The 27,043-nt window shown below is 39.8% G+C and overlaps 1 protein-coding gene across 2 annotated transcripts in view; it reads left to right on the top strand.

Moving 5' to 3' along the window:
- Positions 1 to 27,043, top strand: part of LOC145985805 (uncharacterized) — a 107,168-nt gene that overhangs the window by 49,627 nt on the left and 30,498 nt on the right. The window contains exon 1 of one of the 2 annotated variants that reach the window (XM_083119892.1): positions 20,786 to 20,853. The exons of the other annotated variant lie outside the window; for it this stretch is intronic. The gene's annotated coding sequence lies outside the window, so the exon portion shown is untranslated. Of the gene's footprint in view, positions 1 to 20,785; positions 20,854 to 27,043 lie in introns of those variants that run through there. 2 annotated transcript variants of the gene reach the window in all.

Here is a 27,043-nt window from a genome sequence, read left to right as displayed (position 1 = left end):
CGAACGTGATTGTGCCGCATCATTCGCTACGTTTCACCGTGTAACGCGATGGGATCGAAAACCGTCGATTAAACATGATTGATTGCCGAGGAAAAGGGCGGGGATGGATGTTCAGGTCCAACTGTTACAAATCGACACGATGGAGTGTAATCAAATCTGTCGGAAATAGGATTTACAGAAATGAATTCATGATTGAAAGGGATATCTGTAATCGGACATTAATGGGAAATTCAGACTTTAACTCGCAGGAGAATCTCGAATGCTCATACTGGTGTGCATTGACGCTTTCGTATCTGCAGCCAATTTTGCATATGAGGTGCCTATCCATTTTGGTGAGCTGAGCGACAGAAAGAGATTAAATACACATTTTACATGTTCCCTAATATTTAGGTATTATTCTTATTACTGTTATATTGAATTGATTAAAGCAAAGTGGGCGCTATGAAATATGAAACTAGGCATGCTCTAAAAGGTGTAATATTGCAGATCGTATTCTTGTCAACTGGTGGATTGTTCACACTTTGAAGCGAATGTCACAATTGTAGAATATTATTGTGTAAGTTCAGTTTTCTATTTTTTTTCTCTTCAAGGTACAATTGTAAGGGGAAATGACAAAACTGAACATGCACTATCTAATAATTATTCTACAATTGCAAAATTGGCTTCAAAGTGTGAACAAATGTCCATTAAAGATGTCAGAAGGTTTTAATGTTTCACAAGAATACAATATAAAATATTACGTCCTTTATGGCATATCTAGACTCGTAGGCTTCCCTATTTGGGCTTTTAAGGGTTAACAACCTTATCGTATGGGGGTTACTGGCTCCTTCTCTCGCTGGCCTCCGTGGTGGAGTGGTTAGAACAGCGCGCTAAGACGCCACAGGTCCCAGTTTCGAATCTAGGACTGGGCGTGGGTGTTCTTTGTGAATGTCCCTTCATCAGTTTTATCACCAACCTCGTCCTCGCGATTAGCCAAAAGTGGCAGAAAAGCAAGGTAAAATAAACCAAATCAAATCAATCTTTCCTGTTGTCGTTAGGTGGGTCAGTCTGGCCCTGTGTTCGTGTAGTTTACAAGGCACCGTGTGGACACTGTCTTAATTTCAGAGCTACTCACGCGGGAAATAACTCAACTGCACCAAACGCTACGTCAAAAATAACTCTCACAGTTACTTTGCCGCGTGCAACTAGGAGCAAAGTGCACGCTGCAATAAATACGATGTGTGTTGTATTCATGGAGAGCTCCAGCATAACCGCTTAAGTTAGCATGATCGACTTTTGACGATCCTGGGTTCGATCCCCGGTAGGAGCTGCAAGATTTCGGGTGGACAATTGGGGAGTTACTTGAAAAACAAAGTAGCAAGTTCATCTAAAGAGCCAGAAAACACTGGCAGTAATTCGATGCGCTGACCGCGCGTCATCCAATGAAACTTAATCATTGCATTTGCTTAGGAATAAGCATATATACGTAATAAAAATTTACTCCAAACGCTAACGGAGCAGTTGGGGTGAAGGAACTCTCTGTTGCTGGAAGATCCATAACAGAAGTTACTCGATCGATTCCCGGACGGGACTTTCAATTGAAAAGGCTGAACACAGAAAAATTTCCTTCGATTTCCTATATTGAAACGAAAGTTCTTCCATCAACCGCGTGTGATTTGCTTCTACTCTGCTGTTTTTATCGCTCGGTTCCGTCTGTGCTAGGGTCAATGCTCCAACTGCAAGTGGGGAAGTATCCTCCGCTTCTGTATTTTCTCCCCAGGGTGCAACTTCTTTTAAAGTAATTTGCAACCCGCAACGTAGGAGGGAGAGGGAGTCTTTCGTCCTCCTGAGAATATTACATACCCCACCATTGTTAGCATTTTGTCCAAAGGGGTTTTCAGCGTTGTTCTTCTTGGGATTATGTCGATTCGATAGGTTTGTGCTATCATCAGATCCGTGACCCCCAAGGACTTCGTGTGCGCATACATGGCGTCATTACTTCTTTCGCACATCAGATGTTGGAGAACGCACGAAAGGAAACTGATTGGTGATCATCTATGATCTGTGCAACAAGAGGAGCACACGTGGAGCTGTATTGATCTTACGAATTTTACGTACAGTTGTACTGTACTAATTCTTTTCATCAATAAAACTTGTTGAGTGTCTCTTATAATTGCATAACTTAGTTTCATTTTCTTCTTTTATTGGCTCTACTTATAGCCATTTAAAATATGTCAGCCTGAATTCAGACACCCTGTATAATATTTAAAGCGTTGTTTTCTAACTTAATGATCTACTTAAATTTCCGATTACACATGCAAATTGGAGAGAAATGTGTAATCTAAAACACTTCTATGGATTTTCTCAATACTCACATGCATTTTGACAGTACCGATGTAGGTCTCCCCGATGGTGCAGTGGTAGCCTCGTCGCCTTGTAATCAAGGGGTCCCGGGTTCGATACCCGGTGGAGGCACATAGTGGTTCGGATCACACTTTAAACTGTAGGTCCAGTCCCGATTAACCATACTGTGCGTAGAGTGGACTTAGAACAATAACTCAATCAATCAAGTACCGATGTAAATTTGAACCTTGTGCAAAAGTTTACGTCCTACTTGAGATAGTTCAGAGCCGGATACCACTCAGATAGGTACAGATTTGGTGGATAATCTCTTAGATTGGCTGTCTCTCGAGGTGATGCGGTAGTCGGAAACATGGACTTGAGTTTGAGTTTTAAGTCCACTTTATGCACAGATATGCTAATCGGGACTGGACCTATAGTCTATTGTGGGATCCGAACCACTCTGTATCTCCACTGGGTATAGAACCCGGGACCCTTTCATTACATGGTGGTGAGAGAAGAGTTAGCTTGGATATGTGACATTCAAAAGTTATCGAAGTTTGTTTTACGTCCACTTTACAGGGAGGCCTCCTGTTGGAGTTGTACTGTCACCTTGTATAGGGTAAGAAGCCTAAATCTATTGCCTTCTCGCAACAACTGTAGACGACCCTGCGGGGTTCCGTCAGCGAAAACCAACCACGTCGAGGAACTAGCCCCCTACGTTGCCAAGCTTGCTTGCTACGTCCTTGCTGATAGGGTCAATGGCCAGCGTGTTATCACAATGTGTGACTCAGAATACGTGTGTGACATGGTTTACTTGTAGCTATGTTTGTTGCATTAATGTTTGTAGTACTTCTAACAGATTTTCAGCAAGAATGAACTTTACATTCGGATGCGAAGAAGCTGGTGGTGAATCCGCAAAAAGAAAAAAGGGAGAAGCACCTTGCGAATAAGGCTATCTGGCTTGCATCTTAGGCGAAGACGACACGACTGAATCGTCAACAGCGTCCACTGACTGAGCACGGAGTGAAGGGAAGCAGGCACAGTTAAGACGAAGGGTGACGGTTTTGCATCAGGTGTGCATTTATATCATCGGAATGGGCAGTGGCGCAGGAACGTTTTTCATTTGGGGGGTACAAAATTCAGCCTCCCATGTGTATGTGTATATATATATATATATATATATATATATATATATATATATATATACACACACACACACGCATATATATACTACGCATATACTACTTCAAAGGTAGTACCTATAGGTATAATGTGAAGGCATCGGAAATATTCCATTTTAGAACAGCACACGAATTTCCTGTTTTTTAAAATTAAAAATTGGCATAAATAAATTTTATTTCTTTGTTTTCCTTAGTATTTATGGTCATTTTAAAAACAGATTCTAACCATATAACAATTCCGAAAAATATAAAGCTCTGGACCTTGTTCATGGGCTCATTTTGAATTAACGAAACAGAATATCAGGAGTTCGAAATGTGAAAATTGCGAACAATGATACATCTATTGATTTTTAATGCAGGGTGAGATTAAAGGGGCTGAGGAGGGTTACCCCCTCTCCTCTATCTTCAGCCATCCCAACCAGGAATAATCGTCTCTCAAAAACTGGATATAGAAACCATATTATGGAATATGTCATACTTATAGAGTCCACATCAGTTCAGTTCATTTTAATTCTAAAGTCCCATAGCTATGCATAAAAATATCTTTAAACAATTTATGGCAGATGTGTACCACATCCAATGCCTTTTAAAAGCCATGTATTCGGTATTTCCTCAGACATCTATAGGGTTTTTGTATTTTTTTAAAAAATATTGAGTTGAGATGGTTCTCTCCCGATCAACTCGTAAGAGGTCTAAGTTTGGCATATTTGTAAAACATTTGATAAAGCATTTATTTGTAACATAATTATTTGTACCTAACGACGTTCTTCAAGCACTGAAAGTACTATCATTACATATACAAAACCGAAATCCTTCAGATCTCGGAGCAAGCAAGGAAAGCCAAACGCTCGAATGTTGTTTTATTTCTCTTTTCAATCTTCGGTGGATAATATAAAGAGCCGGCCAAGGTTTCTTTTCGTATTTACTAGATGCATATACATGCATGTTTTAAGGTGAATTGTCAATTCCTCGTTTACGTGAAAAGGTGAACTTTAATGTAAACAAAAGCATGTGCGCATCACAGTTAAAGATTTTGGCGTCTACAAAGAAAATCCAAAACACATTTCCACCTCGCCGGTTTCTGTGGCGGAGGGGTTAGCATAGCGTTCTACGACGCCAGACGTCCCCGGTTCGAATCCCGGCCTGGGCATGGGTATTATTTGTGAGTGTCCCTTCATCAATTTCATCATACCATCACGCATCCTTATCTTCGCGATTAGCCAGAAGTGGCAGAACATTTTGCTCCAAGACCTTGTGAATTCAATCCAAAATCTACCAATATCTACGATACCAGCCGAATGTGAAATGTCATAATCCTAACCTTAACTGATTAGAAAAATAATTAGAAGTTTTAATCATACTTTTCCTTTCCTTATACCCCCAGTGCATTGCTTTCATGCAGAAAAATTTGCAAGAAATTGAATGAAGTCTAGTCTAGATAACACAGTGGCCTTGACAAGCTAACTGGCAAACCATAGGACCTGCAGTGAGTCTCATTTTCCCGTCCATTCATTTGACTAATGTACTTTTTTTCAGTTTGACTTTAGGGTTTAACTTCAAATAGCGTTGTGTTTGTGTTGCATTCGACATCAAAATTAGACTTTGAGCGACAAAATTAGATTTTAAGCGATTAATGTCCAATTCTAAGTACTATATCTAATACTTAGGTAAAAGTAAGTTGTCGTCCTCTGATAAAATCACAAATTTCACCCTGTTCTAATGTCTAGGAAAGGGGAACCTTTCATTTGACCTAGGAATGACATCGAGAATTGTAAAAGCCTCATCTCCTCTCCTGTGTGGTGAGTTTGAGTTTGTTTGAGTTGGTGTTTTAAGTTCACTTTATGCACCCTAAGGCTAATCGGGACTGGACCTACGGTTTAAAGTGGGATCCGAACCTCTGTGTCACGTGCCTCCACCGGGTATCGAACCCGGGACCCCTTGATTACAAGGCGACGACACTACCACTTTTTTTTTTATAAAGGAAAGCCCCTAATTGGAAATTTCCCCCATCACGCTTCATTCATTCATATCATTTTTACTTAAATTTCTAGTTCAGGACTTTTCAGAACATACAATCACAAACATCCACGTCCAAGCAGGGAGTCGAACCCGGGACCTCTGTCATTGCAGCGCAGTGTGCTAACCACTCCGCCACTGAGGCCGACTCCACTGCGCCATCGGGGAGGCCCTCCTGTGTGGTGAAGTCCTTCTCGTGCTTGTTTGTGCTTTTCTTTTGTTTCGGTGTCCACTCAGAAGTTGTTAAAACTTATTCTATGTCTATTCACTTCATGGGCTAATCGGGACTGAATCTGCAGTTTAAAGTAGAATCCAAAGCTCTGTGCTTCAGTTACAAGGCGATATATATCTCGTCCTGACCCACGAAATGTTTAGTATAAGCAAGACGTACATTGTGTCATCACTCAAAGTTTCACAACGTATATGTCAATAAAGCAAAACTTTTCTTAACGTTTTTCTGCTTTATATCTTGCTTCGATGCTGTGGACCGTCGAAATACGGAAATATATTATACATATATTAAACCGGGCAGCACAGGTTTGCGATTGTTACTAATGCATTAACTTTGCAGGAGTCCCGGGTTCGATACCCGGTGGAGGCACATAGTGGTTCGGATCCTATTTTAAACTGTAGGTCCAGTCCCGATTAGCCTTACTGTGCATAAAGTGGACTTAAAACACCAAATTAATCAATCAATCAATCAAAGCATTAACTTTGCAATTACAGTAAACAAAATACACGACATTCTGGGAAAAAGCAGTCAATAAATTATACGCTTGGTATGTCTGATAAGACACACAGTAATTTAAATTTATTTTTACCAATTTCTTCATATATGATACCAGAGTTTCGAACGAGATCATCTCGGACATCAAGTATCGCCTCGCTTTGATTTTGCAGAGATTTATTTCAGACTCGTTTCAAAATTTGAGAGGAAACACAGACTTCTCTTGTCTCAGTATCATCTCTATGTTCAAAAATCTCTTAATATATAGGTTTAAGTATAGTTTTCCCTCTTACAAAGTTATGAAGTATAGGAGTACATTGTACCAACCAATGTCTCGTCTCATTTGTGTAAGTATTTCGTTTCGGAAAATTCTATTTGAAAAATTCAAAAGAAAAGATCAGTCATATACTCTTCTGATGAAGATTTATATATTGTCTTTGAATCGACGCGACCACTTCTTTAGAAAAGTGTACTCCCCCTTAAGCATTCATCTGGAGTGTGATTTTCTGAGAGTAAACTTTATCTGATTCCATCGTTTCACAGAAACTTTACACAATTTTCATCTCCTTAAAGAGGTTTCCAAGAACACAGGTCAATGAACTAACTACATAGTAGCAAGCACAATGTAGTAGAATAAGTTTACAATGGTTTGAATTTCTGTGGTAGCTAAGTAAGATAAATTAGATAATGCTTGTAAGTTATAAACAATATACCTAAACCTTTTTTATTGAGCGAATTGAAAATATGTTCCTTTAACAGTAGCACCTTGTGTCTGTCAAATTACCTAGGGGGGGTACAGAGGGTACAACAGGATTTATGGATTTATGGGGTACAGTACCCCCTTCAAAAATTTGAGGGGGTACAATGTACCCTTGTACCCTCCCCCCTTCCTGCGTCACTGGGAATGGGCAATGCTACTGAAAGACAAATATTGTACAAGAGAGTGTGAATTTCTCCCAATTTGCACGTGGAGGTCGCCTCTTAAGTATTAAGCTAAGCCCCGCGACAGGTTAACAGCAAATTTTCGCATACATAGACCCAAACGTGCGTGCAGAATATAGTTCCGCTGTAATACTGCGGATTTTCTCACTGTCTGTGATATGAACAGCTCAGCGGTTAGGGCGATACTGGCACGGGGTGCTGAGTGACGTTCTCGAGTGGATTGATACATAAAATCTGCTGCAAACTTAACCTGTCGCGGGGCTTAGATACGATCTGTAAAAAATATGATGAAAAAATATTTACAGACTCCCATGTCTTCCTCAGTGAGAACCAGCTTGAACTTCAAATTATTGCTAGCACATCGCGCTACGACGCCAGGGGTCCCAGGTTCGAATCCCGGCCTGGGCATGGCTGTTGTGAGTGTCCATTCACCAATTTCGTCATATCACTCATACCCATCTTCGCAATTAGCCAAAAGTGGTAGAAAAGCAAAGTAAAATAAACCAAATCAATAAACAACAAACCAATCAAGTTACTGCTAATCAAATAGAAGTTTCGACTTTTCCCACCACAGACAAAATCTTCAGCCTGTACTCCTTACGTTCATGTATTTTCATACGGCATCGGAAGTTTAATATTTCAAAGAGAACAAGTAAAGTAACCCCATAATCACAGTGTTAAGTTTCTTCCCCTCCTACAACCTCATTCAGCTGTTGATATGAAAGTAGAGTACTTTACACGTTTGTGTGCTTCTACTTTACGAACCCATAAGACTTGCTGCTATCTATTAGAAATGGGTTATTGCGCCTTGAAGGCAGCATAGAAGCTAAGACTCTCGGGTTGACATGAAGAAGTAGATTGTTCGGTTTCTTGCGAAGGCATCATTTCAGTGCTTCGGATCCCACTCTGGCTAGGTCGAGCCGCAAGAAGCTCTTATATACAAGCGGAAGAAACATTTTTGGAGCCTGTTATTGATTGGCACTCACGAGATACCGTAAACGCTGTTTCAACTTGTTTCTTCTTGCTACCAAGTCTTCATCGCTTTCCATCAAAGCAGCTTTTCTAAATAGCCCATGTATCGAATAGACCTTCCTTTGAAGGGCCCCCCCTTCCCCTTCCACCAACTCGAGTTTGCCTCGAGTTAAACGACTTTCGATTTTTCATGCCGTAGGATTCACTTAAAGCAATTGAGTAAGCTTCGAGCCGCATGTTGTAAAATCACGGAACCAGCCGGAATGTAAGAGGTACATTCAAAATGTCCGTGGAATCGCGCACTTGTCATTATAATAGGTCGGACACGGCTGTCATTTTGCGAATAATGGCCAAGTTTTAACTTCTGTAAATAAGATAATATGAATAAACCTGCGTCAAAAGGGAAATGGGCGTTATGTTATGATTTGAATAAATACCTGTCTATTGCCAATAGTTAGTGCTATATTTCCACAGAACTTCAGATACTATATATTTGTTGAACCTACGGACAAGGTTATAAAATGTATGCGAGTGTATGCAGAAGGTGCGAGTGTGAATCGCAGAAAAACACAATCTACAACTATACAAGGAACAATCACCTGCGAAGATTAAGTACGAAAGAAACGACAACAAAGGAAGAATAAGTACAAAACCAAAGACAACAATAGGGGAATAAGTACAAAAGGATCAACCACAAATGACGAGTAAGTTTAAAAGAAACAATCACCAAAGAGGTATGTATACATGCCAAAGAAAGAAAGTATAAAGGAGGAATTGAGGAACTGTAAAGTTATTCTAACTTTATTATCTGGGACGAACTAAGGTGTCTTATAGTTTGAAGAATACCTGTTATTAAACAAAATAACAAAATGTCCACATGCAGGTAAAAACCTAACTTTCCATCGATAACTTTTCAAAATGGGAGATTCCTAAAGCAGACAACACAACATGGCTCTATGGACCCAATGTTTACATACGAGTTTGTGACGTCGATACAGGACATTGTGACGCAGAGGGTAGCACGCAAGTTCCACGGCGGAAATCGGGAAAGCAGCCGTTCTTAGCTCTTGTATCTGGTCAGCTTGGCTCTAACGTGTCTTGCATGACACATTTCTGTCGTTGCTATGGTTACCGTGTTATGTATTTAAGAGGCCGAATGCTAAGGTCTGTGTGGCACGCAACACTGCTCTCGCCGTTCTTCAATCGACGTTGGGGTTGTTTTCAGGAAGGACGAGCATTAGGAATGTAAAGTGGAATCTACAAGTAGTACCAGGAAAATTGTCCCTTGCCAAGCCCATTCATTCACCTTGTTTTTACTCGGTGTGAAGTTCAAGAATCGCAAGAAAAATACGTCAATGCAGTAGCACCATGTGGCACGACTATGTAATACGTATGTGTCACGCATTAAGAAGTAATAATATTGTGGGGTAAGATGCATAATTGTTCAGTGGGATGCAGTAGTACTACCAAGCAAATTGTCCATCACCATGTTCGTGATCTTCGTTTTACCCAAAGAAATCTTCAAGAATTTAAACAAAACGTCAAACAAGCTGCTGACAGCCTCTGCATGAACGTACTTAAAAGTATATTCCTTCCAGATACGTAGGATGCAAGAGAAAAATAATGAATATATTCATGGACAATTTGCCGAGTAAGACTACATTAGGGGGCTGTGGCAGCGAAAACCAACCACATCGGCGAACCGGCCACCTCCGTTGTCAAAGTTCGCTGTACCTCTGTTGAAATGGTTAATGGTCATGCAACTGCATGTTGCGACGATGAAGCAGACGACGCGAGTGTAGCGGCAACAGTGCCCACGTGACTCGGCGCTGACTGGCGGAAAGACTGTGCACTTATGTCCTTTGCCCTATGCAGGGGTGGCCAACGCATCGACCGGCAAGCCGTGAGACTTACCTCTCTGTATTTTGACCTGTTGTATCAGGAAAAGAGTGGATAGGTGTGGATAGGTGTCTTGTAGCTCTTTCAAAATAAATATTTGCCACTGATTGTATTTTATCTGTCGGATAATATAGTAAATAATCATGCCAGTAGAATTGCTATCAGGTTCAAGTCGTTGGGCTCATCATTTCTTCTGAAATTATCTATCTGACACATTTCATAAGTAGGTTGCTAATGTAATCTCCTGCTTTGGCATCACTCGAGGTATTGGCCCTTACCTAAACTGATAACACAGTCTGTCGTATTGCACAAAAGATTTTGCCATTTTCAGGCATAAAAAATATCTGTTGCAAACTTACAGAATAAAAACACCACAGTTTTCCAAGAACTCGTAGCGAACTCATTTTCAATGATTATCTTTAAAAAATGCTGTTAAATATATTCAATTATATGCATATTATGCTGAACTCCAGGGGTCCCATGCGATACCCGGTGGAGGCACATAGTGGTTCCGATTCCACTTTAAACTGTATGTCGAATCCCGATTCACATACCTGTATATAAAGTGGACTTAAAACAAAATCTCACCAACATCGTGGCGAAATGGCTACCGCAACACGCTACGATACACAGGGTCCCGGGCCTAGACATCGGAATGCTTTTTGAGTGTCCCTTCATCAATTTAATCTAATCATAACTCATTCTCACCGTCGCGATTAGCCAGAAGTGGCAGAAAAGCGACGACGCTAAATAACAAAAATAAAAATAATAAAACTTAAACATTATGCTGAACTATGCACTACTTTCAGTAATATGTAATTTTGTGCAATTTAAAACGAATCCAATGTATCTTTAAACAATGTGATTATTATCAAGGAAGATTCATCCACGCGCGCAAAGAAACTCCTTCAGCTTATCCATTCTTCAGGAAACGTCTTTACTCCTAGTCTCTATTCAATTTGCGCCGATGCACTCAGCAATACAATCGAGCGAGGAATATACGAGATTTGACCACTCGCAGACGTCCAGACGCTCGCTCAGTACTAGTTGAGGATCGGAGTCCGTCGGATATGAACACATAATGACGCTCCTGAGTAGCGATTAGGTTGTGGGGCTGTATTGATCACTCCAGAAATTTCCAGTGTCGTCTCCAGGGTCTTCCAAGACGATGCCTCCAGCACCAAGGGAATGCTTTCCAAATCCTCAATAGTTGACCACGTCCTTTAAAAACGTTCTTATTTCTTTTTCTGTTGACTTAGATCTGAGAAGTGATTCTTATCAGATTGTTCATGCTGAATTACAAAATTACCACCATTACGCGTTATCAGGTAAGAATTGTTCACTAAAAAAAGAAATACTAAAATAAAAAAATAAAAATTTATATAGATTTTTTTCAAATTAATGTTTGTATAATACCTTAAACAGTGGCATTGTTCAATCATTGAAGAGCCTTCGATAATAGCATAATCTTTATATGTAAAAAAGTTCGTCCTCACTCACTCACCCATAAACGTACAGCCCAAACCCATGGACCTAGAAAATTGAAATTTAAGGGATGCCTTCCTCTTATGACGTAAACACACAGTTCAATTTCCGGTTGCAGTCCACAAAATGTCGGTCCTCACTATTGTGAGAACAATTGGTGGGCTACTTGAAAAGAAGTAGAAGACGTCGGTCTCGAAAGGCATAAAACAGCAGCGATGTGATTCATTCACACCACGTTAATCATTGTTATGGTGAACGACTTTAGAATCACCCTGTCATTGACTCCGGTTATTAATTATTATTTCCGGGAACACAAAAGAGACGAGGAACAGCTACCTCGGGTTGTGAACCACACACGTTCCGAGTGCTCTCCTGGCCTGACAGTCAGATCCTTTTATTTTAACTCCAATGCTCCTTCTGTGTTGCAGAATCAATGCGATATATCTTTGGGTTTCTGACAGCTTCTCGATATGCCGACCACGTCTGCAACATATGAGAAGCAACGACGTTGGGAAGTAATATAAAAATGACGCAGCATCTCAAGAAGTTGCGAATGCAATTCAGATGATGTTTTGCTCACGAAGTATATCTGATGATAGGACAATGACTACGTAATATTATAAGAACACACGCTCGCAAACACGCGGCAGCAGCGGCGGTGGCTGAATATACGGAGCTCTTACAATCTCGCTTCCAAGGGTTCTACACACACAAATGTAAATTCATTAAAAAAACGTGAAAAGTGCGTAAAAGCAGTATATTCGAACAAACGCCTAAATGCATCAGATGTTGAATATGTACTAAAACTAAACAAAGCTAAGTAATTTTCATTTCTTAAAATATATAATCCTCGATATTTATAATATTGTTTCCTTTTTGGAATGCAAGAAATAATGCTATTTTTTGAACAATGTATTAAATCTTAGTCATTTCCAACTTGCTATTTGAGAGAATCTTGTTTCATATCTTTGGCAACAAATTAACAATAATAACATTAATAAGTAATAATAAGATTAACAGAAAAATACATGGAAAGTAAACAAGTCACTTGAACGAATGATGCAATGGAACGCACCCAATGCAGGAAAATGCATATCGCATTTTTCTTAATTTACATTGTTTTCCTGCGTCTTTAGGCTAATCCCGGCGATGAGGATGAATTATGATTAGATGAAATTGATAAAAAGACACTCATCCTTAGTTTTGCCCCGTATTTTCGTTACATCGTGTTACCAACGCCATGTTTATTTAGCCACAGCAGAGAGGTGTAGAGATGACGACATAGAAATGGCTTCGCTCTGTTTTTAAAGACAATAATAAGCAGTTACAATTTTAACGGCATATTATTGTAAAATTTACAATCACTTTTAACAGAGCAATAAGCTTAACGATGCCAATAAAACAAGCATTTTACCTTAAAACTTACCCTTCCTATCACCTCTTATCATATAAAATCAGGAATATAATAGTTTGCCAGTGTTAAACTTTATGCAACAGATCTCTGCATGAAACACACGGGCTTTACTGAGAATGAAGTTTAACTAGCAGTAAATCAAAGTTTTCTGTAATGCATCACACCCACAGAGAAGATTTGGGGTTTTTGCACTTGTTTCTCTTGATATGTAGTGACTCAGGACGTGCAAACAAGGTCATATTTCACTCGGCCACATCAGCAGAAAACGGTGTCGGCTTTAGCAACTGCTGTAATTGGACCCCGGAGAGTAGCAGATGCTCATCCAATTCGGAAAAGAAGAGAGAGGAAGGGACAGGCGAAAGAGAAAACGAGAGGGAGAGAGAAAGATGAGCAGATGAACTGAAGGAGAAGAGACAAACATGCAGAAATAAGAAATTATAGCCGTATTACACACTTGCACGCATATCGCGGTGCAAATTTATATGGGCCTCACGCTCGTGCTCGCCTAATTGTTTACTAATTTTATTATACTTGATATCGTGAAATCACTGAGTCACATGTTTCCTATTCAATAGATGGAATTTCAATGCTTTCATGTTCAAAATACTTTTCCCATTGTTTACAGGGTGAGTAAAAAGTCATTTAACACCCCCTATAAAATGTAAAGGAGTTAAGCTGGGTAGACTTGGTTATGATCGAAACAGGCTTACATTTTATAGGAGGCGTTAAGGGACTTTTGACTCACCCTGTGTTCTGAAATCAAGTCTTTTATATGCTTCATTTACAACACAATAAAAAACTCTGAATCGTGCATTACCCTGAGGTCAATGCAATTAAAACCCCAACTAATTAATTCCATTCCTTACAGTTTGTTTCTATATTTGCAAGCAAGGATTCTTTATTGGCATTAATTGCAAATGTCCAATATTAAATGAGTTTATAGAATAATAATTTTACATTTCTTTGAGGTTTTCATGAGAAGAGAAAAATGCTGCCACCTGAAAACACTCCACCTCTTAATGGAAAATTTCCCGTGGAAAGATAAGATGCTTATCCTTGGAGAAACTTCCCGCACGGCACTCTCAGGAGCAAGGGCTTTTAGCATATCCATTACCTGCACTCTGAGGAAGAATGTTACAGATAATGCTATAGGAGTTTTATAGCAATAGAAATGCTTTGTTTTAAGTGCTCACGCATGTTGCTCTTGCTGTTACGATGGGAAAGACATCCTAAGTGTAATTGAGAAAATATGCATACGTTTACGTCAGATCTTATGCTTGTGGCAACTCTTTGGCTTCAATGACGTCCATGTGTCCTATGTTCAACTCTTGAACTAGTTTCAACGTAATTTTCTTTGCTGTATAGAGGCTTCGTAAGTGCCTCTTCGAATTCTGTGACCTTCTATTTCTTCCAATCTCTATGTGGCGAAGGATTAACAAAATATTTGAGTGCTGCTCTCCCAAGAAGAGAAAATCCCTCTAGCGCTGAATTTTAAATCCTAAGCGAGAAGAGGACATGGGTGATGCAATCAGCTTCTTGCCCCTGCGTTGCCAAAATGCACTCCTTTTCTGACAATGAAGCAAGGAGAGGAAGTTATAGTAAGTATGGCAGAACAGGGGAACTCGCGGACAAGCGAAGATAAGCATTTTCGTCTGCGATGGCTACGAAAGGAGTACTCTTTAATTCGCATGTTGTCCGGGGGCTTTCTCTACTTGGTACGACTGTAGGAGACGATCCAACGTCTGATTATCACGCACGAGACCCGGATTATATTTATCTGTGAATTATATCAGGCGGAAACTTTTCCGACAATTTCCCTAAGCGGCTATGGAGCTCACTCAGCCTCGAATAAATGGGTACCTGTGGGTAAAGGCGGTAGGAGTGTGGGGCTCATCATGTCACCTCTGCTATGGCCGAAAACCAAACTTTGTTTTAAGTTCACTTTAGGCTCGGTTTAAATTCAGTTCCGAACCAATGTGCCTCCGCCAGGAATCGAATCGGGAACCACTTAATTACAAGGCGACAGATTTGTCACTATGCCATTGGCAGCGTTTAGTACGATCGAGATCTACGAGAATGTGTGCAGTCCACCTACATAACCCTCACGCTCACTTGTTTCGCTAATCATTACGCTGCCTCTGTCGATCAGTTGTTGAAAGGGAACTAATAGAACTTGCTACCCTCGGACCATGCCTCTCTCGATGTCGCTGTGCACCTCCCGTCCGTTGAGAAGATCAAAAACCTCCACCCCCAGAACGGACCGCGCCGCCTGTGGCGAAAGCCCCCTGGAATGAAATTCGCCGAGCACTAGATGCCTACCCCTGGTTTCTGCTGGAACAGGAAGAGATCAACGATGCCGTGGAGATGTTTGTGGAAGTTCTGCATGCTGCAATAAATGACTTAGTTCCCACCAAGAGAACGCGTTCTGCGAAATACCCGATTTGGTTTCATAGTGAACTAATTCTTATTTAAACAAAAACAAAAAAAACAGGCTTGGAGCTTGGGGAAACAGTACCCCAATGAACACACGTATCTTATAAAACATTCTGTGATATTCGGAGGCACTCAAAAAACCTATTCAAAAATAAGTATGTTATTATGTAAATAACTTAACATCAGAGTGTATGACTGATCCAAATGAGTTCTTTTCGTTAGTTAATTCAAGAAAGCAGAACCCACGTGTGCCGATGGAAATTGTGCTTAATTCTATACCACTGCTGTAGGAGATGAGAGAGCGCAACTTTTTAATTTTTTCAGAGACAATTTCTGAACCTCTTCCTATAGTCAAGTCTCTCAGTTCACACACTCTATTGGATTAAAACCTCCCCTGAAGAAGTAAAATTTCTCCTCTCCTCTTTGCTGTTGCGCCGGTCCTTAGCCCCAGATAGAATCCCGACAATTTTTCTTCGTAAAACTGCTAACTCCTTGGCTCACCTTCTGTGCCTCTTACTTAATAAGTGTTTTTCTACAGGTGTGTTTCCCGACTTGTTCAAACGTGCCAATATTGTACCTATCTACAAATATGGAGACAAAAATTCCACAAATTCGTATAGAACGATCTCTCTTTTGTCACCTCTCTCCATTGTCTGTGAGAAAATAATGAAAGACAGGTTGCTAAAGTTTACATCTCCCCCTTATAAATATACTGCTCAGCATGGTTTCCTTCCAGGCAGCTCTTGCTTGACCAATCTATCGGTATTACTTTCACATGCTACTCAGTTTATCTCAAATAATTCCCAGCTTGACGTTATATATTTGGACATTTCAAAAGCCTTCGGTAAAATAAATCATAATCTCCTTCTTCATAAATTACAATCCAGATTTAACATCCATGGGAAATTTCTATCTTTACTACAAGACTATCTGAGTGCACGAGAGCAGCGTGTTATCCTTCCTGGCACCTCTTCCAGCTTTCTTCCTGTTTTGTCTGGAGTTCCCCAAGGGAGCGTCTTAGGCCCACTTTTGTTTCTTCTTTACATGGATGATCTCCCCGAGAGACTGTCACCTCTCCCTATAAATATAATACTCTTTGCCGATGACTGTAAACTCTTCACAGAAATCTCATCAGAACACGATGCTTTAATCTTACAGCAAGCTCTTACAGAACTACTTGTATGGTGTCGCCAGTGGAAACTTCAATTGAATCCCAAGAAATGCTCCTGCCTCATCATTTCCCTCAAAACGAACAAACTCGATTCTGCTTATCTTGAAAACAATCCCATCAAAAAAGTTTCCTCTCAAAAAGATCTCGAAGTTATCATCGACGAATATCTAAACTTTAATTAGCACATTACGAACACTACTAAAAGTGCAATGCGTCTTCTCGGTCTTCTGTACAGATTCACTGAAATCCAAAACCAATCATCAATCAGCATATTTTACAAATATCTTATCTTCCTCATTCTTGAATACTGCTCTCCTATCTGGACCATGGCTTCAAAAACAAATCTTTCCCGGATTGATTCTGTCCTCAACTTTGTCCTCGCCATTGATCGCCACAGAATACCTTCTCTGAGGCACCTTCTCAAAACAGATATTATGTCTGTCTTAAATATCCAACCACCACACACTCGTCGCGAATTAGCAGCACAAAATCATGAATGGTAAAATTAAATTCGAATTTCTGCTCAACAAATTTCATCTACGCGTCCCCACACGGCCAACCCGCAACAATAAGCTCTTTCACAATCCCACCACAAGACTCTCCCTTCTACAGCGGTATCTTTTCTACAGGCTTCCTCACTCATATAATAACCTGCCTCCAAATGTGGACATATTCTTGCCAAAGTTTTAGAAAATTGTTAACGATGAATGTACAGGGTGCGGCAAAAAAAAAAGTTAACTGAAGCTGAACTCATTTGTTTCTGAGAAGTACGCAACTGCGTGATACAGTACACTTCATATAAAAAAAATACATGTTCAACCTTTTTTCCACATTATCGACAACGTATTCCATTCGTCTTATCATATCTTTGACCATGTTGGAACACTGATCTCGCGTTATCTCGCCAATAACAGATTCTATGTTGGTACGAAGCTGGTCCAGGGTTCTTGGAAATGGCGAGAAGCAATCTTTCAGAAGTCCCCATAGATAAGCGTCACATAACGTAAGATCAGGAGACTACGGGGTGGGAAAGGAAAATCTGTTCCTCGTGATACGATGCCACCGGGAAAGAGTTCATTCAACAATTCCTTGTTACGACGTCCCCCATGTGAGGTTGCTCCGTCTTGTTGGAACACTTGGCGTTCAAACTGTAAACCATGAATTTCGCAAAAAGTCTGTTAGTCAGCTTGAAAACGATTAATTATTGTTTCCTATACACTACTGCATTAACTGTTCTTGTTTGCCCATAGTCGTCATCAACAAAGTATGGCCCAATCACACCATGTCTAGAAATTGCAGCCCACACTGTCAGCTTTTCTGAATGCAGCGGTCTTGCAGCATACTCGTCAGGCTTCTCCCAACCTAAGAAACGCATGTTCTGTTTGTTAACATGTCCACTTAGCAAAGCACGAGATTCATCTGATCACCACCAATTGTCCAGATAATGTGGATCTTCATAGAGCTCAACTAAAACACGGCCACAAAAAACTAGACGTTGAACATAATCTGGGGGTTTAATTTCATGTAGAATCTGTATTTTGTACGAGCGTGCACCAATTTCCTTCACTATTCGACGAACACTTGTTTCTTCAATTTGAAGTTCAAAAGACATACGCCGCATACTTTTTTTGGCATTTGCAAAACTTTGTCTAATACACGACCGTCATTATAATTTTTTCTCATGCTTCGTGGACTGCCTGATCGCCCTTCATTACGGTTCTTCACCGAGCGCGTAGTTCTAAACATTCTAACCCAACTTAGTAACGTATTGTTTGGAGGGGCATGTTTCTGGAACTCTTCTTCAAAGCGTTGATTGACAATTTTCAATGACGGACCACCTCCCCGTCCTGTGCCATAACTACGGAAGTAATGTTCGACGCACCAACCACGTTCCGCCGCAGTATACTGCGGCATCTTGGTCCAACGATTAGTCTGCAATGACGAGAATTATTTGATTAGAAATCAGTATTACGTTATCAACACAAAGATAACAGTTGCACAGTTGCATTTAAAGATATTCAGTTATTTTACATTTTAAATTTACATTTTAATTTTTTTTAAGCAACAAGCTTTCAGGTAAGTTCAGTTAAGTTTTTTGCCGCATATATATATAATGTATAATTTTGACTTGTTTTCTGTGCCATCTTGTACTCTATTTTGTTGTTGTTATTATTATTATTATTATTATTAATTTCCAGCTGTTACTGTTTCATTGTAAAATGGTCATTAAGTACTGTATCTGAAACTTTAGGTAAAATAAATAAAAAATAATGAAAAAGCGGAACACACGCATCCAAGCATCATCCGTGTTAAGAATCACTGGTAGGAAGGACTCGTTATAAAACAATAAAATACTTGTCTAGAACAACCACAAACAAAAGAACATTCGACCAAAAGCCTTCTCGCATTTTCCCCTCCATCCGTTCAAGTCGGGTCATAAGGAAGAGTGCTCTACTCTGCCCCTCCCCTCCACGAGCGAGTACGATTCTCAAGACACGCAGTTCTGCCAGAGATAAACCATAGATTCTCTACTCTACCTGTCCATCAAGATTTGAAATCCTACTACATATGCAACCTGCAACGGACTTTAACTTTCTTGGTTGCATATGTGTTAGGCGTTTTTGTCGTTTTTGGGAATTATCATGCAAAAGTAAGTAGTCGGCCAGCTACAAGAAGCTGTTCCCCGAGTGTCGAGTGTTCCGAGCTGTTGGTGAACATGTTTCACTTTTGTAGGCGCGTAGAAAGATGATGCGTTCGCCCTTGAACCAATCATGAAAGGTTCGTTACCATAGAGACGATGTGTTTTGTTTTGTTCTGCATTGCCAAACCTAACAGTCGCAAATGTATGGAATGGTTTATTTTTTCCGAACTCCTTCATTCAACTGAGAACTGACAGCAGATGTTGACTGACCGAAGCGTGCAGTAAGACTTGAGGTAAAGCGACAACACTGTGACACCCCTTGGCTCCTCCATTTTGTGCCGGAAAGTCTGGTTCTTGGCCTCCCCGATGGATTAGTGGTCAATTCGTCGCCTTGTAATGAAGGGATTCCGGATTCGATATCTGGTGAAATCTAAAAGTGGTTCTTATCTAACTTTAAACTGTAGGCCCAGTCTCGATGATTAGCCTATCTGTGCATAAAGGAGACTTAAACAAAAGTCCAAAAACTCTTGATATATTGTAAATTAAGTTTATGAATACAGTATAGTTTAATTGACAATTTTATGCAAAACTGCAGTTTATTTTTTAAACATATTGGAGATGGTATTTGTCAGAATAACGTAACCAAAAACGATTGGATATCTAATCTTGTCAGATAATGTTTCATACTGCACGAATGACGCTAGATTGTCGCAATGCTGCATATCCAGCTAAATTTATTAGCTGCATATCCAGCTATATTTATTAGCTGGATCATGTGCTGTACTCCATACTGGTTTCTGTACTAAATGTTTAACCGTGAACTTAAACGTTGTAGGCTTTCATTTGTTTGAGATGGAAATAGTTTACAGTTCAGAGTTCAGAAATATGGTTTTGTATCCTTACCTTTCAATCTGTCGGACCTCCCCGATAGCGCAGTGTAAAGTCGTCGTCTTGTAATCAAGTGATCCCGGGTTTGATGCCTTGCCGATGTACATAGAGAATCGGATCGCATTTTAAAACTGTAGGTCCAATCTCGATCAGCCTATCTATGCATAAAATGGACTTAGAAACAAACTCTGTATGTACAGCTTTCCATCTGTCGTCCTCTAATTTCCTCCGTGAGGCTAATGTAACGATGCAACCTAGGATGTAAAGGAAATGAGGCAATCAACATGAACTACATTTCTTTGAAGGCAAGGAACTTCATTCCAACAAAAATATTAGAATTTTTCTTAAGTGACACATAAAACCCGAGCTGGAAATGGAAATATTTAAGACCCATACCTCAATACGAAGGTGCACATAACGCTCTTTCATTCACAGCTTTCATGTTCCCGATTTAGGTCTCGAAACTACTCTCTGGTAATATATTTTTTTTTCTTTTAGAAAAGCTTTCATCTGAACACCAGCATCTTCTGAAAACCTCAGAGAGAAGAACTTGAGTGGGGGGAGAGACTCTGCCACAAGGGACTGCTCCGAGGTCCTTCGTGTTATATAATGCAGCATCTATCATTCCGTTCCGAGGGGAGAAAGGTTTCGCACCGCCTGTTTCACAACCACTTTAAACCTCTTTCCCTCGAGAGTTGAAATCTCTTGGGAGGTGCGGTGGCACTCTCAACTCGCTTTCTTGTGAAACAGAATAATATGCAGGTAATGAAAATGGAATCTTTGATCTTTCGTATGTAATTTGTGCATGTGCTGTACTGATTAGGGATACCTGTTGATAGCTCTTCAAAGTAAAGAGCTACGGTGGTCAAGTCGGTGGGGCGTCTGAATGTCACGTGGGTGACCCGGCTTCGATTCCCGAGGTGGGTGATCTCAGGTGAGAACTTTCCTAACAATGTCACTGCATGCAGCGGTTTTGATGTTTGATTCCATCAGCCTATAATGAATGGGTGCCTGGAGAGGGGTACAAGCGGTTGGAGCTTGGTGCTCATCACACCACTTCCTCAGGTAGCCCGTATCGTGAATGTGTGGTGTCCTACCTCCACATTCCTCCGTATGCCTTCATGAAATATGTGCAGGAAGTAGTTTTTCCTTTTCCTTCGTCGATTGATAGTACGAGTTTGTTAGCAATCCAGATTTTACAGTAAAATCACAGGTCCTTACCACCGGGAAAAATATGTTTCCCTGAAGACGAGAGAAGAGATACTCTCTCGAAACGTAACGATAGAAGTATAGTAGATAGAAAAACTAACCGTGAAGAGAAAGGGGGGAGGGAGGAGGAAAGAGGAAAGAGTTCTTTGTTGTTGTAGTTCATTGTTCTAGTTGGACATTTCCAATTAGGATTGTATGATAGCAGCAAGGGGTACCCGAACAAGCTGAAGGGAAGAGGAATAACATGAGAAGAAAAAGTGAATGGAAGTACGAGCATAAGAAACCAGGTGATAATCATATAAATAATAATACTGAAGGCCGAAAGCATTTCTCAGAATAAAAACTAAATGGAGCGAGACGAAAGAAACATAAGAACGAATAGTAAAAACGGGACAACATTCTCGAATGAAGGACACGCGACACGTTAACATGGTGTGAAGGAGACAACAGTGGAAATCAATAACTAGTGCTCTTGAGGAAATTACCCGGCAAGGTTAGTCGCGGAAAAGAATGATAGTGTGGCATCTGAATAAGCGTCACGTTGTGACGACCCCCTTCTCGGAGATGGCAGCGTAATAGATCACGTAGCGAGAAATTCCCATTAACTCTTTGGGTGTCCACCTGAGCCTCGCCAGTAGCATGTTTTATTCACTAGGCAGAAGTCTCCAGCGAGAAGGTGTCTCGAGATATATCAGCAATCACTTTCGTAACATAAGACATATGTTCCTCGGAAGCATGCGAAAGAGGGGGAAAAAGAAGGTGGGTCATAAATAGAGAGAAAGAAGGACGAAAAGGACATAAAGAGATGGAGAGAAAGACAATTTTACCGAGAAATAAGGGCATATGCAAAATTGTGAGAGAAGAGGAAGAGGGGAAGTAAAGAAAACAAAAAGAAGAGAGAGAGAGAAAAGGAAAGATGTAATTGGGAGAGAAATATTGGAAAAAGGAAAGAGGGAAAAAGCGAGTGCTCGCTCACGAATAGAGGGGAGACAAGGAAAAGTTATTTATAATGCGATAACAATAAATAGGGAAGAAGGTAGAACAGAAGAAACAGAGAAATAGAGGCATGTGGAAAGTGGCGGCGCCAGGCTGTGGTGGTAGTAGGAGGCATTCGATGATTGTCAAAGATTTTGGTGGGCCACATCTTCAAGTAAAAATGTATTTTCGTATTCACATTGTCATTACCTGAATCCAAATAAGGACGGTTCCCATTGCACGCATCATTATTTACCCATTTCATTTTTATCATTAAATGTTTACCTATTACATTTTGGCAGTCTTGGCCAGGGCCATTTCTGCCCACCCTTGGCTCCGTTCCTATATATGGAAGAGAGCAATGGAGACAAATAGTCAAAGACAAAGCGAGGGAGGAAGAAAGAATGATACAGACAAAGTTTGGAGAAAAAGAATAGTGTGCGAGATACGAAGAGATGGCGTGCGAGAGAGAGGGGGGATGTTTGTTTGTTTGAGCTGTTTTTTAAGATCACATTATGCACAGTAAGGCTAATCGGGCCTGGACCTACAGTTTACAGTGAGATCCGAACCACTATGTGCCTCCACCGGGTATCGAACCTGAGACCGACCCCTTGATTACAATGCTACGTCGGGGAGGCCGACAGAGGGGAAGAATTACAGACATAAGAATTCATTCAAGAATCATTTCCCATTATAACTCTACTTAATAGCGTATACCTTCTACTTATAATTATTGTAGCTTTTATGTTTAAGTGCAATCATTAAAATACATGTTTCATTTTCTTTATTTGAAGAATATCTTCGCCAAACCTCTTTTATGTCAAGTATGAATACTCCCCCCCCCCCACACACACACACACATATATATATATATATATATATATATATATATATATATATATATATATATATATCGTAACGATCCGTAGGATCTCTTAATTATAATTTACAACGAACTCCAACCCCCAGTCATTATGAATATGAATGAGTCGACCGCGGGACCTTGTTCGTTCCCAAAACTATATTTATTAAAAATTGATATCCTTGTTGCAATGATGTTAACAGTTATAGCTCATGCATTCTAGATCATTTACAAGTTACGGTCAGATTTAAACGAAGGAACTTTAAGGAACTTTAATTAATAATAATAACAATAACAAAAAATATTGACTCAGGCAAGCATATTCTCTGCTATGACTCGTTGAAATACACCATATTGCAACTGAGTCAGTCAATTAATTCTAATTTATTGTCCTCGTTCATAATAACTTTAATATTCACTTTTAGTTAGTTAATATGTTAAAGGGTAAGCAGAATCACAGTCTGAGCGAATTGCACAGGAACGTCAAGAATAAAAAGGTTCGTTTACGAAATTTATGTAGCTTGCTGCATTATTTCAACACTTATAGACGAATCTATATATATACATACATACATACATATACGTATATCATCACTATTCTACCAATAATAATTATTTCTAGAAGTTAATTGATTTCAGCCATGTATTTAATGGAAACAAAATACAAAGTTATTAGAAACATGGTAACGTTTCACAAAACCTAGCGTATACCCTGTGAAAATTTCGGGACTACAACCCTGCCTTTATAATGGGTTTCTCTCTCCATTGTGCATAAATCCTGATTGGCACTAAGATGAAACAGGCTCCTCCTGTCTCGCCACGAGGAACCTGTCTCGTTCTCGTCTCGACTCGACTCGACTCGATTTTTATCAAAAAGTGGGATCCGAACCTCTACCAGGGCTAGAACCCGGGAGACCTTGTTTACAATACGACAACGTCACCACTACGTCATCGGGGAGACCCGTATCGACACCCTACGTAATAGTAATTACAAAGTACAAAAAAATGAAATTGAACTAAGTTTTGGTATGTAGGAATAAGTTCACGATAAATCAAGCACAATCGACGCTGTTTGACGTCACTCATCCCCTGGTTTTCTCTCACTAAGTGACATCAATGAATTTGTGAAACTGCGTACCCTCGCACTATCAGGTACAGTTCTGTTAGAAACATCTGTCGCATGGAATTTTTCTAAGTACAACGTCTTATCAAATTATGTTGGTAGCTATGCAACAAGGAAGTGTTGTGAAATATACGATCCTCCGATCAGAGTGAAGTTCGCTTCGGAGGAGCAGGATGCGTGACACACGGTCTTCTTCACAGGAAGTTCAACCAATGCAGCATTTTCTGACATGAGATAATGTCCCCATTGGTTAAATATTGTTTCAATAACGGGAATCAGCAGAAAGATTGCGCAAAAGTTTACATTGTCGCGTTAATTGCGTTTAATCGTTTCAAATTAGTATTAAATTGTCCCATTTATAGTTCAAGAACTTAATATATGTATTCATGTATGTGTTTGACAATATTATATCACTCATTAGAACAGATTTCTCATTGTTTTCACTACGTGAGATGATATTTCATTTACATTTACGATAAAATAGTGGTTTGGATATAATAACAGTTTTCATTAATTAATTTAGAGATGAATTTTTATTTGTTGAGTTAATGACTAAGTTAATTCGTTATTTTTCTTCAAAAGAAGAAACCTCAGCTGAAAGAAAATATACAAATTATTATTGAGGTCAATAGTTAGTTTTAACATCACTTTTGCACACATAAGCTAATCACGACTCGGAATACATTTAAATTGGAGTCTGAAACATTATGCCACCTGACTGGAACTCGGAAAAGGACACACTGATTACAAGACGTCGATACATTGCCACTATGCTCTGGCGAACGCCTATAATAATACGGGTTGTGTGAGAGGGAGAGGGGTCACTAAAAGTAGAACATAAATAGTATTTTTTTTGAGTATTGAATTTTATATTTATACACATACAAGCCTACGAAACGATTTATTGTGGTGCATGTGTGTGTGGCGAAAGGGGGAAAAGAGAGGAACAGAATTATATTGGGAAAGATAGGACCAAGATGTGATCATATTTGTTGTAGAAAATATTTTGTTTGACGTTCAGTAATAAAACAATCAATAATGATTATCTTATAAATGCCATATTTAATGTAAATTTATTTTTGGAATGGGGGCGGGGAGCTGTTTGTTTAACTTCAGTGCAGGATAACAAGGGGTTCCGGGTCGTATACCCGGTGGAGACACATAGTGGTTTGTATCTCACTTTAAACTGTAGGTCCAGGCCCGATTAGTCTATCTGTGCATAAAGTCGACTTATAATTCAGTAGGAAAATAACGTCGATCTAGTATTTTGGATTTTAGATGCGTTGAGACCACTAAAATTACCAATTTTACTAATAAAAACCTGTCCTCATCTTTTCATTTTGAAAGAGAGAGAAAGTTAATTGTATAATCTTTCGTTGTTAATTTGAAAGAAGACTAATTCAAATAGTAACAATGAGGAACGAATAAATATTACGAAAAGTTTTTTGCCACCGAGGGGATTTGAACCTACGACCATTAGAGTGACAACTCAGTGTGATAATCACTACCCCACGAGTTCATTCCTTCGTACGGCATGATTATAAGTAAAGACGAATTCGTTCAATGTGAAACGAAGTCGTTTTACATGGAGAGGCTACAGCTTCGAAAATTGAGGTTGTTGTTGCGATTGAAATTGTAGGATACACCATAGGTAAGTCAAGGCTCTAGTGTGCACTAGATTGGTTCATTTGTAGTGACGTGCTCAGGAATTTTAAAAAGGTATGTGAATATAAAAGTGTTATTGCTTCTTCATTTTTTAAACAGTGAACTCATATTTTAATATCAGCTGGGTTACGAAGGGTTACGAATTTCATCTATATCTCTATCTGTTCATCTCATTATCTCACTTAGGAACTAATTAGTATTGCAGGAGTCATATTGAAAAAAAAAATCACTGACAATGACGAGAAATTAGATTTACCGAAGGAATAGTTTTCATATTTTGTAATACATGGCGCGACAGCCCTCGAAGGGCTTTGACCTACTTCCCGACTGCCAGTCTCCCTCCCACAATCCTACCTAGAGGTGTGGAGATTACTGGTAACGAGGTGACGTGGGTCAGCACGTCGAACCCTCAGCCGTTATAGAATATATCTAAAACCGGGTTACACCAGTCACTCGTAGCTCCTCAATTTCCTCACGATGGTGGGTTGCCACCGGTCCTATACACAGGCCGAGAACCCAGGCCGACTCGAATTCATGCCATCCCGCAGTCGGAGTCCAAAGCACAGCGTCTTAGACCGCACCGCCACGGAGGAGGAGAGTTTTCATATTTTGTTTCTTATAAATGTCGACAATACATTAATTATTAAGCACCAAAAAAATAGTGGGAAAATAGCCGATTCAATAAGAGATTCGAACCTTTGATCTTCACTCAACTAGGCCGCTATTTTTAACAATTTCCCACTTTCTCACTCAAAACACTTCGTTGAACGTTTGTCTTAAGAGTCGTTAGCAATCTTGCAAATCTTATTAACCTATCTGCTGTCTATCACAAATTTATTTTATAACCTGGAATATATTTTCAGGTCTGCAATTTATAACTAGACTTTTGTGGTATGTAATTCTAGACCGTCTACTATAATAAATACATCCAAATCTACATATCTCATATTTTGTAAATGCGAAATGTCATTGTTACATGTTACAAACGCTTTCTCATTCCACCGTTAGTTCCAGATTTAGCCACAGCCTTCTGAACACCAGCGTGAAACGTGTTTCCCACATCTTGCAAGGTGAACCCTTATCAGTTGTATTGGAGGCCTGTAAAAATATGATTTCAT

The sequence above is a fragment of the Lepisma saccharinum genome, chromosome 3, assembly GCF_977018435.1.
Source record: "Lepisma saccharinum chromosome 3, izLepSacc3.1, whole genome shotgun sequence".
Lineage (NCBI taxonomy): Eukaryota > Metazoa > Arthropoda > Insecta > Zygentoma > Lepismatidae > Lepisma > Lepisma saccharinum.
The sequence above is the reverse complement of the archived record's forward strand: the minus strand, read 5'-3'. Positions and strand labels throughout refer to the sequence as shown.